The sequence below is a fragment of the Talpa occidentalis genome, unplaced genomic scaffold, assembly GCF_014898055.3.
Source record: "Talpa occidentalis isolate TD23 unplaced genomic scaffold, MPIMG_talOcc4v2.1 talOcc4.6, whole genome shotgun sequence".
Classification (NCBI taxonomy): domain Eukaryota; kingdom Metazoa; phylum Chordata; class Mammalia; order Eulipotyphla; family Talpidae; genus Talpa; species Talpa occidentalis.
This window is the reverse complement of record NW_023604972.1, coordinates 108367517-108387972: the sequence shown is the minus strand read 5'-3', so window position 1 is coordinate 108387972 and position 20456 is coordinate 108367517. Positions and strand designations below refer to the sequence as shown.

The window sequence follows — 20456 nt, the reverse complement described above, 5'->3', positions numbered from 1 at the left end:
GGTTCCAACATATTTATTCCAAAGGAAAAAGTGAATTGTCAGTGCTGTTGGGAAAGGGTGAGCAGGCTATAGATGTGTGAATGATAACCCCTCCCTAAACATGATATTTTTTTTTTTTAATTTTTTTTAATAGAGGCATGTTTTATTTATTTATTTGTTTGTTTGTTTTGTTTATACATACACTGGGTACAGTCAGAAGCGTGGGAGGGTGAGAGAATTCACCAGAGCCAGAGCAGGGAGCAGAGCAGGCAGAAGGACCGAAGCACACTGCTGAGGGGAGCAGCGGGCGGCAGGAGAGGTCTGCGCGCCATAAACATGATATTTTTTGAATGTTTGTTCTGCTTCAAAAGTAACAGTGTAATGAGATTAAAGAAACAGGGAGAAAGAGAAAAAAAAAGTGTGAACCCATCTACCAAAAGGAGTAAGTTCACAACTAAAACCTGTGGAACACCAAAAAAAAAAAATGCTATCTTTTTCAATTTCCATTGAAAAAAATTGAAAGTCCCTTAAATAAGTAGTTAGACCTATCTGTCTATCCATCTATCCATCCATCCATCCATTGATCTGTCAGTCATCCATCTGTCTTTCCATTCATCATCTATTTAATTGTACACTTACCGAATGACTCATTTTCAGCTAACTTGCCACCCCTCACATTGATGAGAGTAGGAAGTTGTTACAATATTCAGCCACAGAAAATGTGAAGGGTTGTGATTTGGTGCCTGGAAGGCCCTAAATTAGTTGTATAGATGCCTCCAGGTATCAGCTGGACCAGTTTGCTACTATATAAAGTGGAAAGAATAAATTTGAGAAAATCCATAGCATTTATTTTGATTCACCATTGTGGAAGCAGAAGACTATTTAACAGTAATATTTGCAGACTGTATCTTCAAATACTGTGATACGCTTCATTGTGCTGGTGAAAAATATCGAGAGCGAGTATCGTAATGAGTTGAATAGGATCTGAACCATGTCAAACAATTGGAATTCTAACAGCATTTGTTTGTATGGAGGACTCACAGCTTTGTTTCCCTATAGCTTCCATTCTATTGATTCACAAACAATACATGTACAAGCTTACTCCTGTTTTTCCACAAGATTTTCCACAAGTATATTTCAGTAATTAGGCTTAATTTAAAAAGAAGTGTAACTTAGATTGCTGAAAATTACAACTAGTCAATTCTTCTCTACTATTTGATATTTGTGTGCTAATCTCCGAAATGATTAAATATACATGTGCCTAGGTTATAAGATGTCAGATACATGAATTTTTTTTTGTTATCACAATAAGTGAAAGCAGAATATATCCAGGTAGAGTAAAATTATCAAGTTAACACTAACAACTCATGGATTTTTTTTTTTTTAAATAATAAATTTTATTTTTATATTCCCCCATACAATTGCAAACGCCCCATTCTGACCCCAATCCTTCCCCTCCCGCCCCCCACCCCCCAAAAAGTGTCTCTGGTTCATAGTTTTTTGTTGATTTTGATTTTCACTTTCTTATATTCATTTTCCTGGTCCCTTATTTAAGTTTTCTAGATTCCTGCTATGAGTGAGACCATCCGGTATTTTTCTTTTTCTTTTTGGCTTATTTCGCTGAGCATGATCCCTTCCAGCGCCATCCATGTTGCTGCAAATTGCATGTGTTTATCTTTTTTGAATGCTGAGTAATATTCCATGGTATATATGTACCACATCTTCTTGATCCAGTCATCTATTTTTGGGCATTTGGGTTGTTTCCAAAGCTTAGCTATTGTAAACAGTGCTGCTATAAACATAGGGGTGCAGGTGTTCTTTGGAATTGATGTTTCTGTGTCCTTTGGGTAAATACCTAGGAGTGGAATTGCTGGATCATATGGAAGCTCTATGTTTAGTAGGCCCAGAAATCTCCACACAGCTCTCCATAGTGGTTGGACCAGTTTGCACTCCCACCAACAGTGCAGAAGAGTTCCTTTTTCTCCACACCCTCGCCAACATTTGTTGTTGCTAGTTTTTTTAATATGTGCCATTCTCACTGGTGTGAGATGGTATCTCATGGTAGTTTTGATTTGCATTTCCCTGATGACAAGTGATGTTGAACATTTTTTCATATGTCTGTTGGCCATTTGCATTTCCTCTTCAGAGAAGTTTCTTTTAGCTCTTCTGCCCATTTTTTGACTGGATTATTTTCTTTGTTGTTGCTGAGTCTCATCAGCTCTTTGCAGATTTTTGTGATCAGTCCTTTATCATTAGTGTTGGGTGCAAAAATGTTCTCCCAGTTGGTGGGGTTTCTCTTTGTTTTTGTTATTGTCTCTTTTGCTGTGCAGAAGCTCTTTAATTTGATGTAGTCCCAGCTGTTTATCTTTGCCTTCACTATCACTGCTTTGGGTGATGTGTCTGTAAAGATGTCTTTGATGTGCAAATCCCGTAGTGTTTCGCCTATATTTCCTTCTATGTATTTTATGGTTTCAGGTCTTATGTCTAGTTCTTTAATCCATTTTGAGTTGATTTTTGTGTATGGTGTGAGGTAGTGGTCAAGCTTCATTCTTTTGCATGTAGCGACCCAGTTTTCCCAGCACCATTTATTGAACAAACTTTCTTTGCTCCAATGCATAGTCTTTGCTCCTTTGTCAAAGATTAGTTGACCATAAATCTGTGGGTTTATTTCTGGATTTTCTATTCGATTCCATTGGTCTGTATGTCTGTTCTTGTGCCAATACCATGCAGTTTTGATGATTATGGCTTTGTAGTATAGTTTGAAGTCTGGGAGTGTGATGCCTCCATTTCCTTCTTTTTTTTTCAGTAGAGCTTTGGCTATTCGGGTTTTTGGTGATTCCATATGAATTTCATCAATAATTGTTCTATTTCTTTGAAGAATGCCATTGAGATTTTGATTGGAATAGCATTGAATCTGTATATTGCTTTTGGTAGGATGGCCATTTTAATAATGTTTATTCTTCCAATCCATGAGCAGGGGATGTCTTTCCATTTCTTTGTGTCTTCTTCTATTTCTTTTAACAGTGTTTTATAGTTTTCTTTGTATAGGTCCTTTACCTCTTTTGTTAGATTTATTCCCAAATATTTGATTTTTTTTGTTTCGATAATAAAAGGGATGGTTTTTTTGATTTCTTCTTCTTCAGATTTATTGTTTGTGTATAGGAAGGCTACTGACTTTTGCGTGTTGATTTTGTATCCTGCCACTTTACTGAATTGATTGAAGAGTTGAATTAGTTTTTCTGTGGAGATTTTGGGGTTCTCTATGTATATTATCATATCATCTGCAAATAGTGATAGTTTGACTTCTTCTTTTCCTATGTGGATTCCTTGGATGTCTTTCTCTTGTCTTATTGCTCTGGCTAGGACTTCCAGTATTATATTGAAAAGCAGTGGTGAGAGTGGACATCCTTGTCTTGTTCCAGATCTTAATGGAATTGCTTTCAGCTTTTCACCATTGAGAATGATACTGGCTGTTGGCTTGTCATAGATGGCCTTTATGATGTTGAGGTATGTTCCTTGTATCCCAAGAATTTCAAGGGCTTTTATCATGAATGGGTGTTGCACTTTGTCGAAAGCTTTCTCAGCATCTATTGATATTATCATATGGTTTTTATATTTCTTTTTGTTGATGTGTTGGATAACGTTGATTGATTTTCGGATGTTAAACCATCCTTGTGCCCCTGGAATGAATCCAACTTGGTCGTGGTGAATTATCTTATGGATACATTGTTGGATTCTGATAGCTAAAATTTTATTGAGGATTTTTGCATCAGTGTTCATTAGGGAGATTGGCCTATAGTTTTCCTTTTTTGTGTTGTCCTTATTCGGTTTTGGTATTAGTGTAATATTGGCACAACTCATGGATTTATCTAAAGTCCAAACAGAGCTGTCTTCCCAATGAGTCAGGCAGAGCTCATTGTGTCCTTGAATATTTGCTTTAGTTCTCTGAGACAACTCCCTTTAGAGGACACCCATTGTTCATCTAATTAGCTAAATTTGATAAGAATAGTGATGACTCTCACTTTAATCTTTTTGTTCATATTAGGTCTGCAGTACATGTGATATTGGAAAAATTGTGGATTTGTGAAGTGCCAATTTGTAGCATTTTAATGAACTTGGAATAATTTTCTTTTGGAAATATACTTAGTTGCCTGTTGCTATTGACTGAATATTTGTGTCCCTCCCAAATTCATATGTTGAAGTCATAAAACCCCTTCCATCCCCCTTCCTCTATGACTACATTTGGAGATGGTGAAAATAAATAAGCTTAGATGAGGTCATAAGGATGGGGTCCTGAGTCACCTTGGGGCGCCCTCACTCTGTGCAAGCACAGAGGTCACGTGAGTGCACAGTAAGGTGGAAGCCCCCTAGAGACTCAGAGAAGACATTTATTTTTGGCATTTTTACCTTGGACTTCACAGCCTCCAAAACTGTGAGAAATAAATTTCTGTTGTTTCGGTTATTCAGTCATGGCATTTTGTTGTAGACAAAATATACCAGTAAAGGAGACTAATATACTGGTAAGCTTGTGCGAAGTACAAGAAAATATGAACTCTAGGAGAGGAGGTGACAGGCACATGATCAGTGTGCTGACTTGGCTCTCAGGAAGCAGTCAATCAGAACAGCTTTCCTGTTCTTGTTTGCCACCTACCAGACTTTAGTTTCTTCATTTGCAAAACTGGAACAGTAATGAATTCTACTTAATGAGGTTGATACATGGTGCATAAGAGTTAGTAGAGGCATGATAGGCCTTAAGTGCTTAGTTAATATTAGCAATTATTACTATTATTATGCACGAAAAGAGGCAAAATATCCATGTAATGAAAATGCATAAATGTGCTTATAATCTCTTATAAACTAAAGTCACAAATGCTAAACTCATAAAATATTTGGTGTGATTCTGATTTACTAGGGCAAACAGAAAGTAGTTTTTCTTTTGGAATTATATGGGTAGAGAAATGCTTCATTTTTCTGATAATTTTTTATAGTATATTAAAATGATTTTTTCAGTGTAGGTCATATTGCGCATTAAATGCTCAATAACATATTCTTTATTCTGAAGAATGGCTGCCTGTTCTGTTAACAGCATATTCACAAAACCATGGAAAATAAGCTCTGTAGCGTAGCACTGAAGTCTCATAGGAAGTGTGTAAATGTGGAAGCAGGAGGAGAACCACATTTCCAATCAAAGCTGCTGGGAGATGTTACATTTAAGAGCAAAGGGCCTGGACCTGAGGAGGGAGAATTCCTCCAGGCAGGAAAATGGTGCATAGGCCCCGCTGCCAAGACCAAACTGCAGGGACTCAGAGGGGTCCATGACATGGCCAGGCAAAACTTATCAAGGACTGGGTCTAAGAAAACTTCTGGAGTTTTGTGTACCTGGAAATTCAGTTCTTTTTTTATAATTTGACAAAATTTGACTTACTCTTAGTAGAATGAAGAAGTGCAAAAGCCAGTAAATGAGAAAGAACAGAAAGTCCTTTTCTATTCTCCCAATCATAAAATGGGTGGTTGATGGTTCACCTAATACCACAAAATAAAACAGTTTTGGATATGGGTCAGCAGAGGTGGTGGTCTATGGCTGTCTTGGACTTGAAGAAATGTTTCCACAAAATTTTATCAGAAACTGCCCCTTCCTAAGAAACAAATTAATTCAGTAAGGAGCAGACAAATCAGCTGCCGTCCTTGAGATTGGAAAATAATGCAGTGATTGGCATTCTTTAAGTGAAGGTCTAGGCATAGCCCTGAGGACTAATGAATTACTTAGTCTCTTCTACTCTGAAGACATGTGCTTCGATTAGTGTCTGGGGATGTTGTGAAGGGACTCAGTTTATGGCTTCTTTTTCTTTCTCTGAGCCCTAGAAGAGGCAAGAAAATTGTCAGTATTTCTCACAAGCTGAGTATACTTACTTTGATTATCTCAACTACAATTGACACCAAGCATTTTGGAGGAGAAACTAATTTAACCTTCAAGCATTTCAAGGTGCTTTTTAAACTACTTAATGTAGATCTAGATATCACAATGATTGACAACACATTATCAACGTCACCATAGGAACCAGTAGTGCTGTACTGAGTCCTAAAAAGATCTGACACATTTTTTTCAAAAGACTAGCCTTCCTGATACCACCTGCTGTTAAGAGGTTTCAGTTCTTTGGTGTCTGTTATCTCTAGCAGTCCTTGATCTTCATATTTTAAGATTTGTTTCACTGGTGAGAGGAGGAAAGCTCCTTTTCTATTGTTCAATCCTTTCACTGTTTTACCTCAGCTTCCCAAATGACAGTGGAGGTGAATGCCCGTTCCATCTGGTTTCTGGTGTGGCTGCTGTTCGTGGTCCTCTGATGACTCACAGGTTAGCGCAAATGCTGCCAGTGAGCCAGGGACACTTAAAGACAGATTTGGCACCACAGGGTGGGATAGAATTGAAAGCTAGAGTCATATTGTAAACATAAAAGCTTCCTTTATGCTGAACCCTGGGCAGCAGAGACCTGCACAATATTTGAAACCTTTACCTTCAATCTTGAGTGTAGAAAGTTAAAGGCCTATATTTTCTGGAGACTGTGATTCAGGATTCTAAAACCTCTATACTCCCCACTATCAACCTTGCAGGATCAGCTAAGCTCTCCTGTGACTTCAAAGACTCTTGTTACAACAGACAAATATTTTTCTTAGGATGATTAAATAAACATAACAAATCTGAGCAAATATCAGTTCATAATTCTTTCTGTGATAAATACCATGAGCTCTAAAACTCTTTTGCTTGGGTAGGGAGGTTAACATTTTTGTTCAGTCATTTTCTTAGTGAATTAAGGCAATAAAATCAACTAGGCTGAGGTTTGATGAGGCTAACTAATTAGTCTACAACATTCTACAATCTGATTAGTTTTTTTTTTGACTGTACCGCTACTGATCAGCCTTCCTTGCAAAAGTGTGGGCAAACATCCCCGTATTTGGGAATTGTCTCTGAGATCAGGACTATTAAGACTATTTGTTCAGTGATACCAGTCCCTCTAGTTTCCCCCCAGCTTTTGCTTTGAAAAATTCAAAGCCTATATATGACATTTTGATTTATAGAACACACACACACATATGTTGATATATAATAAAGTATGATCATTCAGATTACCCAAAATATATATTTCTCACTCATATTTGATCTTCTTCCACAGTTTCTGGCTCACAGATCACATTGGAATTTCTTGTTTTTAAAGTGTATCTTGTTATGTTGATTAAGGTAACTTTTGAATAAACTTGGGGTGAGGATCTGGTTGCTCAGGAACACAACCTGAAGAGAGGGTGGAACTTTTAGTGCCACACCTTGATTTCCTGGTCAGGAGAGGGCCTATGAGGTGGAGTTTAGTTACCAATGGGCAATGATTTAATCACTCATCCTCAGTAAAATGAAGCTTCCAAAAAAAAGCCAAACAAGAGGGTGCTTTGGAGAGCTTCTGGGTTGGTGAACACATGAAGATTTGGGGGGAGAATGGCACACTTAGGGATGGTGTGGAGTGCTGTGCTGTCCCCTATACCTTGTCCTATGCAGTGCTTCCATCTGACTGTTGACTCATATATGTTAAATAAATTGGTGATCTAATAAGTAAATGAGTTTCTTGAGTTCTTTGTGCTGCTCTAGCAAATTAGTCAAACCTGAGGTGGGTATCCTGCATACCTCTGATTCATAGTCAGTTTGTCAGAAACACAGGTAATTTTTGGGGGCTTGCAGCAGGTACCTGAAATCTGAGGAGGGGTCTGTGGGACCTCTGGCCTGTAGCTGGTTGGTCAGAAGCACAAGTTTTCCTGGAGCTTGAGTCTCGTGTCTGAAGTGGAGGACCATTTTCGGAGACTGAGACCATAACCTGTTGAATTTGATATTATTTCAGTAGATAGTGTCAGAATTGAGCTGAATTCTCAGACACCCTCCTGAAGCCTGAGAATTCTCTCTTAGTTGGGGAGCCTCAGCATCCACACCCCCATTGGAAATGGTGCCGCTACTGGCTACAAACTGTGGAAATGTGAAAAGAACACAATGAACACCCATACATTCTTCACCTAAATTCAAAATTTATCAATATTTTATGGCATTTGTTTGCTCTATCATTTATCTACGTAATATATATCTCTGCAATTTCTTTTTGTCCCTCCTAGTCATTTGAAAGTGAACTGTAACAATTTATCATTGTATCTCTAAATACTTCAGTATTTATCATTTAAGCATGAAGACATTTACCTACATTACTAAATACTATTTTTAATCCAAGAATTTAGTGATACAATATACAATAAATAATATAATAGAAAGTGTACATTAAAATTTTTTGATAGTCTCTCAAATGACCTTTATAGCTTTAAAAATCCAATCAAAGTTATACTTTTTTTGAGGTTTGATTTTGGACAATTACAAACACAGAGCAAGGGTTTCATAAAAATTTATTGGTGAGAGAATGAAGGAGAGATGAGAACAAAGTGTCATATTTGTTCTTTTTTTTAAAGATTTATTTATTTATAGAGCTGGGGTACAGGCCAGAGATGTGGGGGGTAAGAGGATTCACCAGAGACAGTGAGGAACAGAACAGGCAGATTGACCGAAGTACACTGCTGAGGGGAGCAGTGGGCTAGACAGGAAAGGTCTGCTTCGCTATGTGGGTTTCTCCCTGGCCAGCTGGGGATCGAACTCATGCTGCAGAGGCTGCAGACTGCTTCATATTGTGGTGCTTAACCCCTTGCGCCACCAGGAAGGCCCCCATATTTGTTCTTAATCACTATTTAGAACACTAAGCCCACCAATCTCCTCAAATGCAGAAAGCACATAGATATATATTTTAATTAGATATGTTCCTTATAGACATGCAAGGTGTCTGGCATGTAATAAGCACTAGCACTCTATAAATACTAGCTGCACTTATTAATAGAAATGTTCTGTCTCGATATAATCTGAAGCCTAAGAGCCTAGCACTGGAAGCCAGGAGCAAGTAGTGGGGGCAAATGTGTAGTGATTATTGCATCAACACCCAAGGCTGTGAACTGACCTGTTTTAGTCTGGTTTGCCCAATTGGAAACTTGCTTGGAGTGCCCCGTGGGCCACCCTTCTCTTCATCTGCAGATATATTATTGGAAATTGTCAGTTTAAATTACATTAGGGGGATTAGGAGATGTTCTGCAAGGAGAAAACAGGATTTGGCAATTTGATTTCAGGAACACTTGAAAGGTCAGAGATGGGAGGCCAAGGTGGAAAAAAAAAAAGGTTTTGAGCTTCTGCAGTGAGAACCAATGATCAGAGCAAGAATGACAGTTATAGAAGGTTAGGAGTAATGTCTTCAATAAGAATCATCAATCAATTTTGTCATTTGAGGAGGTGGGAGATACATGGAATTGTCTAAAAGGAATGAAGCTTGTTGATTTTGTGTTCTGTCATTTCTAGTTAATACAGTACTTTTGGCTCATCAAAACAATTTTAGCGAAGCTAAAGAGTTATTTTAATTCCACCTTAGGGTTTCTCATTGCTTTTGTCAAATTTTAAACTAAGCCACTTTTCAAAACAGTACTGTTTTTCATGCTTTAAATAAAATCTGTTGCCTTCTTAAAAACAATTGGCAATTATGTAAGAAGTTAATGAAATAAGTACACTTCTGTGTATTTATGTAAGAAATTAATAAAATAAAACACTTGTGAGGTTTTTTAGAATACATTTTCACACATAGTCGTTTATTTTTATAACTATTTATGTCATGTTTTATGTTTGTAAATGAAAGATTTTTTCAATCAAGCATAGTTCTATATAAGTAGACATATGCATATATGGTCAATGTAACCATGTATTCTGGTTCACTGTGTGGTTATTATTATTGACTGTGTCTAATCTCTAGATGAGTTACTCAGCATCTCTGAGCTGCAATTTCCTAATCTAAAAAATGAACATTATAGTTTCCTGTTTGTGGGGTTCTAGTGAGGATTAAGTGAGAAAAAGAACTCAAGTGTTAAGCACAGGTGCTGGTACATAATGAATGCTCAACAAATAGGGTTTTGACGAAATTTTTTATTTGTGTGCAAATCTAGCAGGCATTGTTTTCCTGCCGGATTATGTTTATATGACTGTACAAGAAGATTGTAAACATGTGTGCCTTAGTTACCATTCTTCTGATTTATTTAAGCATGTGGATTTGTCAGCTATTTTCAACTAATCACACACAGGCAGTGCCACCTACACCACACAGTGTTTCTTTAATCCATCAGCAATGCCTGGGTGGAGAGTCCCCTGGGACAGGGCACATTAAAAGTTAGAGGCAAGGAAATTTGAGCTTTTGAATGTTGCAACTCCAGAGTGCTTCTAAACTCCTATGTGCCTCAGCTTTGATAATGGAGAAGTTGATCTTTCTAAATATATATATTTTTGAAAGTCAGCACCATCAGGACTGCTTAAGTCAGGAAATGTTCTGAGTCTGTGATAGGAAAGGAAATCAAGTGGGAAAGGTTGAGAGAATAAAAAACAATTTAATGCCAGCTTTACCGATGACTTTTATTACTAGAATGTTAAGTAATGCCAAGGTAAAAGAGCAGGATTCCTAAAAAAATGTTATATACCCATTATAGGTGATTCAGGAAACAGAAAAGGAAAAAAATTCTCATAATCCTTCAACCTAAAGATAACTACCTTCAAACTTGGATTATATCTTCATTATGACTATTTATATACACATATATTTACATGGGTGCATATATATGCTTGTACACATATAAAAGGGTATTTGCAAAAATAGAATCACACCGAAGTATTTGGTTGCCTGCTTTTCCCATTTAGTGAGATACTCCTAAAATTGTTTTCCATCATTTTAATGTTCTTGTATGTGATCCTTTTAAATAAATTTAAGCATTCACTGAAGAAATGATTATTTGCTTAATCTCTTAATTTCTGAGAGTTAATTTCCAATTTTAGTGCTACTATTAACAAGTCACTATTAAGCAGTCTCTAGCTAAAAAGGAAACATTACATTTTTTTTAATGGAGTAAGGACATTGAATTATAACATAAAATAGTTTTCAGGTGTGTATCATTATAAATCATTATGACGTTATGCTCACCACTAAAAATCTAATTCCATCCAAAGAGGAAAATTTCACAAAGAATTGAGTGATCATCATATCAGGCTCTCTATTCTGGCAAGGTTATCCCCAGGAAAGGACTGCATTCAAAATCACTTAATGGCATTAGAGAACAACATCAGGGAATAAAAAAGTCTCTAAATCAAAATTCATAAAAACCAGAAGCAGCAGCCCTACTGAATAGAGTGGTAGACAATGTGGCTATGTGGTGAGTTTTTCAGGACTGGCAATTCTTGTTTTGCACAGGAGTGTGGAGCTGTGAAAATGATTGTGTAGATTAAAACTAAGCAAAGGAAAACTCAATAAATGGGAAAATTTAAGATTATTCTATGAGCATTAAAATTTTGTCATTTTGATTTCTCACTGATGAATGCCGGAGACATACAAAGTTATAATACAATTTACTTCAGTGAAAATAAAATTTCTATCAAACATTGAAATATTTCTTGCATTTTATATAAATGTTGGTTATAAATATTCTATAAGTAGTGAAATGAAAAGGAATAGCAAAACTAATACTCAATACATTTTAATGTAAAATATTAAAAACATTAGAAATTCAATGTTATATTTCTTTAAAAAAAAAACTTCCCAAAAGTAGTTTGAACAGTGCTTGTTTTATTTTTCTTGTTTGTCACTTAAAGGTACACAAGGCATCTTTTCTATGCCTTAGCAAATTTTTTTTTATCAGCTTCTGACATTTTATCCTCGGCTCCTCAGTGCCATGAAGTGTCTCTGAGAGTGCCTTAATGTGAAATGTTTGGTTGCCATCAGACATTTCCTCTGGGACACCATCATCTGTTTATCACAACCACTTTCCTTAATTTCCATCTGTAAGTTTACTTTTCTAAACTCTTCTACCTTCATATCTGGTGTTGTCACAGAGGCTGCATCAACATTTCTTCTATAGTTTCATGAATGTTTGACTTGGATTCCATTTTCAACATTGTTACTTTTCACTATTTTGCTATGCTTTCATCTTTGTTGGCCAATTCCTTCTTTCAAGACCCACTTTATTTTATTTTATATATTTTTTACATCATTTTTTGTACAATGTATGCATTTTCATCTTGGTTATAGTCCCCACAGAATTCCCACCCCCCTTGTTTTGATCCTACTCCCTCCCCCCCCACCCCATAGTGTGGTATCCTGATTTATACTTGCTTGTTGATTTTGATTTTTGCTTCAGTATAATTAGTCTTTTTCCTGGTCCCTTAGTTAGATGTTCTAAATTCCTGCTACGAGTGAGACCATCCAATATTTTTCTTTTTCTTTCTGGCTTATTTCGCTGAGCATGATCCCGTCCAGCTCCATCCACGTTGCTGCAAATTGCATGAATTTATCTTTTTTGATTGCTGAGTAATATTCCATTGTGTATATGTACCACATCTTCTTGATCCAGTCATCTATTTGTGGACATTTGGGTTATTTCAATAGCTTACCTGTTGTAAATAGTGCTGCTATAAACATAGGGGTGCAGGTGTCCTTTTGAATTAATGCTTCTGTGTCCTTTGGGTAAATACCTAGGAGTGGAATAGCTGGATCATTTGGAAGTTCCATCTTTAGCAGATTGAGGAATCTCCACACAGCTCTCCATAGTGGTTGGACCAGTTTGCACTCCCACCAACAGTGCAGGAGAGTTCCTTTTTCTCCACATCCTTGCCAACATTTGTTGTTGCTAGTTTTTTTTTAATATGTGCCATTCTCACTGGTGTAAGATGGTTCTCATTGTAGTTTTGATTTGCATTTCCCTGATAACCAGTGATGTTGAACATTTTTTCATATGCCTTTGGCCATTTGCATTTCCTATTTGGAAAAGTTTCTTTTTAGCTCTTCTGCCCATTTTTTTTTAAAGATTTATTTATTTTTATAAAAGAACTGGTGGGATAGTGAGAGGATTCACTAGGCCAGATGTGTGGGATAGTGAGAGGATTCACCAGAGACAGAGCGGGGAACAGAATAGGCAGACTGAAGAAATACACTGCTGAGGGGAGTAGCGGGCAAGACAGGAGAGGTCTGCTTTGCCATGTGGGATTCTCGCCGGCTGGCCAGGATCAAACCCACGCTGCAGAGACTGTGGACAGCTTCACAGTGCAGCTCTCAACCACCTGAGCCACCAGGGAGGCCCCCCATTTTTTTTAAAGATTTATTTATTTATGCATACAAGAACTGGGGTGTAGGCCAGAGGTGTGTGTGGGGGGTGAGGGTGAGAGGATTCACCAGAGACAGAGCGGGAAACAGAACAGGTGGACTGACTGAAATACACTGCTGAGGGGAACAGTGGGTGAGACAGGAGAGGCCTGCTGCACCATGTGGGTAGGTCTCTGTCCAGCTGGGGGAATCGAACTCATGCCGCAGAGACTGCGGACAGCTTCACAGCGCTGTGCTCAACCCCTTGCACCACCAAGGAGGCCCTCTTCTGCCCATTTTTTGACTGGGTTATTTACTTTGTTTTTGTTGAGTCTTGTCAGCTCTTTGTAGATTTTTGTGATCAGTCCTTTATTATTAGTGTTGTATGTAAAGATTTTCTCCCAGTCGGTGGGGTATCAATGACCCACTTTTATAAAATGTCCTGTGAGTTATTTACTGGAAGACAGGGAAGAAACACAACTGCTTGCATTACTATCTGTAGGTGAACTGGGCAACACATGTACAGTAATCAGTCACTTACAGGCTTTGAAAGAAGTGTGAGAATAAGCATCTGTTATTAGTGTAGAATTTGTAGACTGAAAAGCTAGCAGTGAAGTTCATGCTTTTTGTAGTTACTCACAGATAATAATGTGTTAATGGAAATGTGAAGCATGTTATAGGGGACCAGTATTATTTAACTAAATCATGAAACTGAAATAGGCATTGGAGCTATGCAAAGTGAGGACTCATGCATATATTTACATACAATGAATCAAGATTTTGACTTCCTAAGTCATGATGGGATGTGAATGGAAGCACTTCTTCCTTTCCCAGCCATGGTGGGGTCCTGTAGGGAATCGGGTGTGTATAACTATTGATCTGATCTGATGATATTTGAAGGATATGTTGTACTTTGGTCTCCAAGCATCCCCCATAAAAGGGGAATCATGCTGATCAGGTGAGTCACTGCAATAGGACAGAATCTGTAAACTGTATTTCCTCCTGTCCTTCTGAGGCCACAGTATAGCTGAGCTCATTGAGAATTTCACTTTAACCTGGGAATTTGATTGTTTCTTTCCTTTATCCTTTAGGAAAATTCCCTTTTCAATGCCTCCTATAGTCCCACTTCCCTTCCCACATATACAATTTGAGGATAATGACAAAAGGAGACCCAGGTCTTACAGGGCTGTCTCTGAGACTGTTTCCAGAAGATAAATCTTCAAAGTCAAGTTCCAGTCAATGGTACTAAAAACACATTACACTTAGAGGGACAAAGAGTCAGGAAAATTGAGGTACTCATAACTGAGATTGTAAAAGAAGAGGAATGATGGTAAATGAAGACAAGAATTTCACTGGCAAGAGAGTGCAATGGACTTCGGAAACAAGCCTTGGGAGACATTGGGACATTTTCACAGTCTTTACATGTTGTCCTTATTATCTTTGTTCCATAGTTTCTGTCACCTAAATCCTTATAAATGCCTGCTAAATGGAGCATGATATTGTTGGGATTTCACCACAATGAATTTTTTATTAACATCAATTTTGGAAAAATAATATTTTCATAAAACCTAGATTAATGGTGAATAACAATATAGGGTATACAAATAAAACAGACCAAAGATGAAAGTTAAGCACAAGAATATTCAATGGGGATTTCATTGTTTTCCTCTCTTTATTTGATGATCTATCTGTCCTCTTCTCTGGTGTGATTTTGAAAATGTAAGTGAAATCACATAGTTTCTTGCTTAAAATTTTCTATTATACCAAGAATAAAATCTAAAGTGTTTTACAAGACATATAAAGCCTAAGTAATCTTATCCCTAATAAATTATCTGATTCCATCTCTTATCCCTCATTTGTTACCACTCTCTTTCTAACCTCTGATATTTACATTGGCCTTTTTTTTTTTCTGTTCACAAACATGTCAAATTCACTGTGGTCTTTGAGTCTTTGCTCTTGTTTTGCCTCTGTTTGGCAAGCACTATCTATAGATCTTTACAAGTGTCTAACATAGAGTCAGTAAGTATTATTATTTATAGATTCATTTAAAAAGAAGTTTTTCTGCTCTTAGAATGCACGTTCTGGATTTTATCTTTTTACTTTTGTCTGTTTTATTGAAGTTATAGGATGTGTAATAATAGCCCTTCTTGGTAGGAAAGGATGGAAGGTATATCTGCATTACCCACTCTAGCACAGTCCTCCAAATCTCTTAAAACAACAAAGGTGACTTTTTTACTCATCCACTCCAATGTGGATCAGCAAGAGGATTCTACCCTTTGTAGATTTGCTATCATTTTATACCATCAACTCAATATAGGGTTCAAGGAGAGCCAGCTTAGGTTAAAAACAAAAAATTCCAGCAGGTAGGATGAATTGCACTAGGTTCTGTTTGAACAGGTGGACTGAATCATGAACTTGGGAGCCCTGCCCCAAACATTTAGTCCACCACACTGATCATCAGGTGCCATGCTAGACAAAAAAGGTTAGATTCTAACTAATGATTTTCTCATAGTTTCCTGGAGAGGGAAGGCTGAGAGCTCATACATGTACAGTTGGAATGTAACCCATCTGCACATGTTCAGGCATAGACCAACCCAGAACAAGCTAGGAGGTGACTCTTTTCCCCGCCTCTTGGACATGCCCTTTATATATCTCCTTTTAACTCGCTTTGTGGAACCAGGTTAATTTTTCCTTTCTGAAACAGGTTCCCTCATGCATGAGTCTCTAATACTGTCTTTTCTGGTTCAACTAACCTAGTGCTCTCTAATGAATTCTTTCCCTAGAGGGCAAAGGACTCAATCTTTGGAGTTAGGGCTTGTACCAGCAGGTTTACCAGATGAGAAGATAACCAGAATAGAGAGTGCTGTCAATTAAGTGGTTTATTCCAGAAGGGACAGACATTGCTTGGGTTTTATTAACCATAATCTGGATCTGCTGTATTCCCTTATTCTTATTAGGCCTTGGTAATAGTGACTAACTTTTCTCATTGGAGTTTTCAAGGTAATTTGGAAGTAATCTGAGCAATTAGACTCCTTCTTTTAGCCCTCCAAAATTCTCACTTGGTTGTTCTCATTATTTCTAGAACTTCGTTGCAGGAAATTGAAGACACTTTAGGAAACACACCTCTAGAGACTGAACAATGGTTGGCTTAATGCAAGTAATTAAATAAATATTTTTTGATTCACTACAATTTGGATTCTCATATGAATAAATAAAGGAATAAATCAACAATTTGAATGAACAGAATTTGTATATGCTTAATTGAACTTTTAATAAGAGAAAGACCCAGAGAGTTTTGTCCACTCACTCTAAGGTAATGTGGGCCTTTCACTTTGTGGAGGTCACTAGGTTGATCCAAATAGCATCCCAGCTATGTCCTATCTCTTGTTGAGGAAGAAGGCACTAGTCTAAGGACATTAAAAAAGAAATAGATGAATTCTTTGACTCATTTCTTTTGAAATAGACTATGGAGAAATCAAATCTAATCTCATGTAATTAGAAGAAACTTTAATTGTATGAACCACAGACCACATTTCTTTGACAGTGACAGATAATAGCTTTCTTTTTATGTTGTATTAAAAATCTAATGGCAAATAACTTTGAAACCCCAACTAACTGGCAACTAAACTGTTTGGCATTTATCTCTGCAGTATTTTCACACTCTGATCACAAAATAACAATACTAGGAGTAAAAACCATAATGATGTCATAAAACCAGCACCATAAATGTATGCTTTTTAAGTGAAGTTAATGTTCCATTATGATAGATTACCATCTCCTTGAAAGGCTCAACCGCTTAAAAATTAGATTTGCTACATTTTCAATATTCAGGCTTTTCTCTTAAAGGGAGCTTCATTCTGGAGATCTCCATGCATGTGTATTCACAAGCATTATGTTTTGGTACATAAAATCTGAAGGCTTCTAAAATACTAAAACTTTCATGCAAAGCATGCAAAAAAAAAAAATCAAGAAAACAAACCTAACCAGGAAGTTGGTGCATAAAATATCCATTAGTTGTTTTAAATATTAATTTGTAGGAGATTCTATTTTCATAATTGCTGTGAGGTCTTGCTTTAATAGAATCACAATTTCCTTGTCCTCTGGGTGAGTTATTTATAATATTACACTATTCTTATAGGCTAGGTATGAATATGGGCCCTCACTCATTGGAGCATGGGCTAAGGGCAAGACAAGAAGAGAATATTTGTTCATTTATTGTCTTGCTGAAAATATCAGTACATTACATAATAACTATACTCTGATCAGTAAATCTAAGTATCTTGACTGGGAAGAGAATAGGTTGTAATAGGTGATTTTCCTTTTGCTCAAATGTGGATCAAATATAGCTAATACTTCTCTAATCAGTGGTAAGAAATTAAAAGAGCTTAAAGAAATGCACAAAAATCACATGTACTCAAAGACATGCTTTCTTGTGTTAATGCATGAAGGTTTATATTTTTCCTGGATCATATCTGAGAAGGCAATGTGCACACCAGAATTATAGTATCCTTTTCTGCAGATGTTTCTATACTATACTTGCAATAGAATGGCTTTATCTACTTAGAATGACCATGAATAATAGAAATGATCATACATAGTGAAGAGAGTGTGATGATATTTGCTACAGGCTTACAATATGATCACAAAACTGCAGGGGATTAGAACTGGAAGCTAGAAAGCACTAAACTGTCTATCTTGTTGGTGAGATTACAATGCACTAAATTTTTTTTTTTTTTTTTTTTTTTAGTACAGGTGCAGAGTCAAAGTAATCATCTCACAGTGCATTATCATCACTGGTCTTGGGAAAACCCCTCTTTTTATTTCTATATCCTACTTTGCCCCCTTATTCCATGCCAATTTCCTTCTTTCCTCTAAATGTTAACCTAAGGTGTTTGGTCTATAGCCTTATGTTTGTATGTGTTCCTATGAAATGGATAGTGTCGTTTTGTGCACTTACATTTTTACTATTCATAAATAAGGTTAGATTAAAAATATCTGTTTGTTTTTCCTCATTTCCCTTGCTATGTGATTTCTACTGTTCCAGGCTACTCATTTCTGGATTGTTTATTAGGGTCTTTTTAAAATCACAATCTTGGATGTTCTGTGTTGTTCACTTTATTGACATGTTCATTCTCTATCTCCATCTTTCTAATAATCAAATACATTTTGACAATAATGAGCCACATACCAGGAGAAGGGTAAAATGTGAATTTTAATATTATTTCCAAATTCTGAAGTGGCACAGGGTAATTCCAGCTCTGGCCAAAGAGAGCATTGCCCTTATTAGATGAAGACACAATATATGACATACCCAGTCTCCCCCATACTTCTATTCTGACTAGAACTTACCTGATGTTATGAAACTATCCTTTAGAGTACTCCTTTTCATTGAGACATAGAGGCTGCTTGCACAGATGGGATCAGGGATGTGTGAAGAAATAAATAAATTTAAAATAACATCAATGCAGAAGGTCCTAGAATCATACCTGCATTGGATACTAGCTTGCTCAGTCACCACACATGGTCATTAAATGGTCTACCTTCTCTCTCTTCATGGATTTTGGAAAATACTCAAAGTTGTCTTGTATTTCTGAGGGAAGAGTGATTATTACACTGTGGTAGAACAACTTCCTATTCTCTTTTTTAAGATCTTTGGTCCTAATGAAGAATGTGAACCAGCCGGCTGAGGACCCGCACCCGAGTTCAGCCAGGCGGTATCTCCATCTTCTGGAGTTGTGCCAGGAGGCTGTGTGCCTAATCTGCTCGGAAATTGTTCCTTTCTGTCTGTCGCTGAAGCCTGAACACACTCCAGGAATTAGGTACTAATTAATGTCAACACATTACAAATGAAAGAAGGGAAATTGCCTGGGCTTATTCCTGAGGAAATCTTCAGCAGTTTGCTTTAGTTAAAGTTAATATGTACCTCAGGGTAGCACTGAACCAAGTCATAAACTGCTGCCTATATGGGTGAGTGACCTGGAAGTGACCTGTGTGAGCCTCTTGACCAGTATTTGTTTCCATTCATGTCTATTTTGTTAGGATGCTACATTCACCATTGGATGACCCAATTGGTGGCATCAGACAGGCCTATAATCCAACCTAGTCTTCATTAGTTCCAAGTTCCAGAGTGCTTAGACAAAATTCTAGGAAATAATTTTCAAAATGGCACCTTATAAGTTTTAATTCATTGCTGCTTTATGAGCTTCAGTGAATGCCAGGAATGGAATGAACAAAGCATTGTATAGATCTTAGTAAGTCTTCTTTTAATCAGAAGGAGATTCTAATGTAATGATTTTATGTGTATAACATTAAAAACTGTATGCTAAAATCCAAATGATCATTTCAGGTAATCATGATTAATGTGTACTAATATATCACTTTTAATGTGAAGTTATGAGATCGTGTCAAATAAGGATGATCCAATAGTCAGAAGAGAGCAATTCACTCTGTAGAAAAAGCAGTTGGAACTGCAGTAAACCAAAAAGGACCCCATGTTTCATTGTTCTTTTAGCTTCCTTATTTTTTTGCTTTTACTGAGGTTCCTGACATGGACTTCACTAGACTATCTGAACAAAAATGCCTGGGATTGTACAGGTAAGTGCCTTGCTTGCTTGGCTCAGATCTTCCTTCAGGAAGACGTCTTACTATCTAACCTCTTTCTCTATCCTATAAGCTGGCACAAAGGATGGGCCAAGATCATTGAATCAATGAAGACTAGAGTGTAATGTAGAGTAACTAACCGATGATGTCAAGCAAAGTTTTGACCATAGTAGTAAACTATTGAACTATTGCCAAACCTGTTTTTATGCATATTCTTTTGTTTTATTTTTTAAATTTAATATCATTGTTTTATATCCCTGTTAAAAATTTTTTGGCAGTATAGGATTTTCTCTCCTTAGGTGTGGTCACTGTACCTCTTCTACCACGAAAGCATCCGTAGCATGCATGCACTTTGAAGTTAAATAAAAATCTAGATTCCAGTCCTAACAATAATGAGTAAGTACCCCTCTTAAACCAATAAAGTCATAATGAATTAGTGGTGAAAAGAGGAGAGGCCTACAATGAAGACATATTTGACTACATCAACTTTGTTGATTTTGCTAAAGTTAAAAAAAATAAGTTTGAAGAAATATGGCTCTTAATTAAATGCTATCTTGATTCTCGCTGAAAGGTTCCCTCTTCCTAAATCTTAATATAATAACTAGAATGAATAATTTATAAGTATGCATTTTTTTTCACTTTATTTTCCCA

At 36.8% G+C, this 20456-nt stretch overlaps 1 long non-coding RNA gene across 1 annotated transcript; it reads left to right on the top strand.

The window, feature by feature from the left end:
• The first annotated feature begins 18859 nt into the window (after positions 1-18859).
• LOC129144752 (uncharacterized) lies at positions 18860-20195 on the top strand. Its single transcript, XR_008549286.1, has 3 exons — positions 18860-19024; positions 19744-19799; positions 20105-20195. It is a non-coding gene; the product is annotated as an uncharacterized LOC129144752 (long non-coding RNA).
• Positions 20196-20456: the final 261 nt, after the last annotated feature.